The sequence below is a fragment of the Trichechus manatus genome, unplaced genomic scaffold (assembly GCF_000243295.1).
Source record: "Trichechus manatus latirostris isolate Lorelei unplaced genomic scaffold, TriManLat1.0 scaffold00244, whole genome shotgun sequence".
NCBI classification, from domain to species: Eukaryota; Metazoa; Chordata; class Mammalia; order Sirenia; family Trichechidae; genus Trichechus; species Trichechus manatus.
Window position 1 is genome coordinate 644,968 of NW_004444180.1, and position 4,191 is coordinate 649,158.

Below are 4,191 nucleotides of genomic sequence, written 5' to 3' on the forward strand. Positions count from 1 at the left end.
ATCTCATTGAGAGTCCTCCTCTTTTTCACTGACCCTCTACTTCACCAAGCATGATGTTCTTCTCCAGGGACTGGTTCCTCCTGATGACATGTCCAAAGTACATGAGACAAGTGCTTCCAAGGAGCACTCTGGCTGTATTTCTTCCAAAACAGACTTGTTCGTTCTTCTGACAGTCCATGGTATATTCAATATTCTTCACCAACACCATAATTCAAATGCACCAATTCTTCTTTGGTCTTCTTTATTCATTGTCCAGCTTTCCCATTGTCTTAGTCATCTAGTGCTGCTTTACAGAAATACCACAAGTGGATGGCTTTAACAAAGAGAAGTTTATTCTCTCACAGTCCAGTAGGCTACAAGTCCAAACTCAGGGCGTCAGCTCCAGGAGAAGGCCCTCTCTCTCTGTCGGCTCTGGCAGAAGGTCCCGGTGATGCATCAGGCTTCCTTTGGTCTGGGAGCATCTCAGCGCAGGAACCTCCGGTCCAAAGGATGCACTCTGCTCCTGGCACTGCTTTCTTGGTGATGTGAGGTTCCCATGTGTCTCTGCTTGCTTCTCTCTTTTATATCTCAAAAGAGATTGGATTAAGACACTGTCTAATCTTGTAAACCTCATCAGCATAACCTCATCACAGTGACAGAATTTACAACACATAAGGAGATCACATATAACCTCATTATAGTAATAGAGTTTACAACACGTAAGGAAATCATATCAGATTACACAATCATACAATACTGGGAATCATGACCCAGCCAAGGTGACAGATATTTTTGGGGGACACAATTCAATCCATGACACCCACGCATATGAGATGATTGAAAATACCATGACTTGGGTCAGGTGCACCTTAGTCTTCAAAGTGACATCTTTGATTTTCAACACTTTCAAGAGGGCTTTTGCAGCACATTTGCCCGATGTGATGCATCGTTTGATTTCTTGGGTGTTGATTGCGGATCCAGGTAAAATGAAACCCTTGACAACTTCAGTGTTTTCTCCCTTGATCATAATGTTGTTTATTGGTCCAGATGTAAGGATTTTTATTTCCTTTATGTTGAGTGTAATTCATACTGAAGGCTGTAGTCTGTGATCTTCATCAGTAAGTGCTTCAAGTCCTCTTTGCCTTCAGCAAACAAGGTTGTATCACGTCTTGATTACCTAGTGCTGCTGTAACAGAAGTACCACAAGTGGATGTGGCTTCAGCAAACAGATGTTCATTCTCTCACAGTCTAGTAGGCTAGAGGCCCAAATTCAGGGTGTCAGCTCCAGAGGAAAGCTTTCTCTCTGTCGGCTCTGGCAGAAGGTCCTTGTCATCCATCTTCCCTTGGTCTAGGAGCTTCACAGGTGCAGGGACCCCGGGTCTAAAGGGTGCGCTCTGCTCCCAGCGCTGCTTTCTTGATGGTATGAAGTCCCCATATCTCACTGCTTGCTTGTCTCTTTTATATCTCAAAAGAGATTTGTTTAAAACACAATCTAATCTTCTAGATTGAGTCCTGCCTCATTAACATAACTGCCACTAATCCTATCTCATCAACAACATAGAGATAGGATTTACAACACATAGGAAAATCACATCAGATGACAAAATGGTGGACAATCACACAATACTGGGAATCATGGCCTAGCCAAATTGATACACATATTTTTGGGGGACACAATTCAATCCATAACAAGTCATCTGCATATCACAGGTTGTTAATAAGTCTTCCACTAATCCTGATGCCACATTCTTGTTCATATAGCCCAGTTTCTCAGATTATTTGCTCAGTCTGGTCGGTTGGCCAGGCAGCTGTCTTCCAAATTTCTTGGCATAGACGAGTGAGGGCTTGCAGCGTTCCATCCGTTGGTTGAAACATCTCAATTGTTATCCCATCAATTCCTGGAAACTTGTTTTTCACCAATGCCTATTATGCAATAGTTTGTTCTTTTTTATTGCTGAGGGGTATTCCATAGTGTGCATGTACAACAGTTTGTTTAACCATTTACCTGTTGTCTTAGGCTGGGTTCTCTAGAGAAGCAAAACCAGTGAAGCGTGTATATATGTATATAGAGAGAGAGATTTATATTGAGAAAATGGCTCACGTGGTTGTAGAGGCTGGAAAGTCCCAAGTCTGTGAGTCAGGCTGGAGGCTTCTCCTGACTCACAAAGCTGCAGGGGTTGACGAACCCAAGATTGACAGGTCAGATGGCAGCCTCTGGCTCATAGGCTGCAGAAGCTGATGAATCCCAAGACTGGCAAGTAACTTGCTAGCTCAATGTCAGATGATGAGTCAGATGCAGGATCCAGAGTGAGAAAAAGCCAGAGAGCTTTGCCGGAAAGTCCACATATACTGGATGCAGGCAACACCCCCAAGGAAACTCCCTTTCAGCTGATTGGCTGCTCATAGAAGATCTCATCATAGTACAGGCTCCTGTCCACTCTGTAGTGCTGATCTCTGTCCACTCTATGGTGCAGCCTCCTGTCCACTCTATAGTACAGCCTCCTGTCCACTCTATAGTGCAGCACCCAGTCCACTCTATAGTGCATGGCCCTGTCCACTCTATAGTACAGCCTCCTGTCCACTCTGTGGTGCAGCCTCCTGTCCACTCTATAGTGCAGCCTCCTGTCCACTCTATAGTGCATGGCCCTGTCCACTCTATAGTACAGCCTCCTGTCCACTCTATGGTGCAGCCTCCTGTCCACTCTATGGTGCAGCCTCCTGTCCACTCTATAGTGCATGGCCCTGTCCACTCTATAGTACAGCCTCCTGTCCACTCTGTGGTGCAGCCTCCTGTCCACTCTATAGTGCATGGCCCTGTCCACTCTATCGTGCAGCCTCCTGTCCACTCTATGGTGCAGCCTCCTGTCCACTCTATAGTGCAAACCCCTGTCCACTCTATAGTGCCACTTCCTGTCCTCACTATAGTGCATGGCCCTGTCCACTCTATGGAGCAAACCCTTGTCCACTCTATAATATAGACCCCTGGCCACTCTGTAGTGCAGTCCCTTGCTGTTGTTCTAACAATCATTGGCAGGTGGACCCAGGGTGACCCCGGCTCAGCCTTGGGAAGGAGGGATGGGCAATCCCCCCAGTGCCCCAAAGCGAACGAGGGAGGGCAGGCGGATGCCGGCGAGTTCCTGGTTTGGTGGACGGAGGCTGAGCGGGTTCTGCTCTGGGACATCCCTTTTCTCTCTGAAGAAGGAGGTGAGACTCAGGTAAACTGCATGTCTGAAGAGAATGGAGACCCAAAGCAATTGCTAAGGGCCCTCTGCGCACTTACGGCGGGCCTTTCCTTGTATTATCTCATTTAATACTCGGGGAGTACTTTCATACTCTGTGAAGTGTGCAACATTTCACGGGCGCGGAGACTGAGGGTCAGAGGGGTGCCACACTTGTTCAAAGTCGCAGGCCAGGCGGTGGGGGAGCGGGGGTTTGAATCGGCTGACGGAGCCCGCTTGGGTGACCACTTGGCTGCCAGCCCTGGAGGGTGGAGGGCCTGGAGGAGGGGCCGACCCGCCTTGGGCGGTGACCTAGGCTGGCGAATGCCGCGCAGCAGGTCTGGCAATGCAGCCGCGGGAGAGTGGTTGAGGGTTAGTGGTCGCGGGGACCGATGACAAGAAACCGCTGCGGGTGGGGTGGGGTGCCGGCACCGGACGGGGTAGGGTGGGGTCACCGCGGAGGTTGGGACGGGCGGGGTGTCGGGTGGACGAAGGGGGCGCCTGGGGAGCCGCAGCCGCGTGCGCGCACGGCCGGGCCGGTCGTCCTCGGTCGGGGTCGAGGGAGGAGGCGGGCAGCCCTCGGGACATCTCGGGGCTCCCCCCGTGTGGACGGGGCCGTCCGGGACAGGGTAGTCTCTGGGCGCCGGGTGGGCAGGGTGGGAGAGGCGGCGCGGCCCCGGGAGGGACCCCGCCCGGGCAAATAAAGGGGCCTGCGCTTTGGGTCTAGGCGTCAGGTCCTCTCTCCCGCGCGTCCCACCACCCTGCGCGGCTCGGGGCGAGGCGGGGCCCGCCGTGCGCGTCCGTTCGAATCATTTGCATCTCTTTGCACCGTCGTCCACCCGCGGGTCACCCCGATCCCAAAAGTCAAAGACGGGCAAGTACAGGGACGTACCAGACGCTGCCCGGCTGGGGAACTGGGCAGGGATCAGGACGGGGTGGGGGGTACGAGGGCGGGGCGGGGCTTACCCGGAGGTGAGGCGTCCTGGGGCGGGGC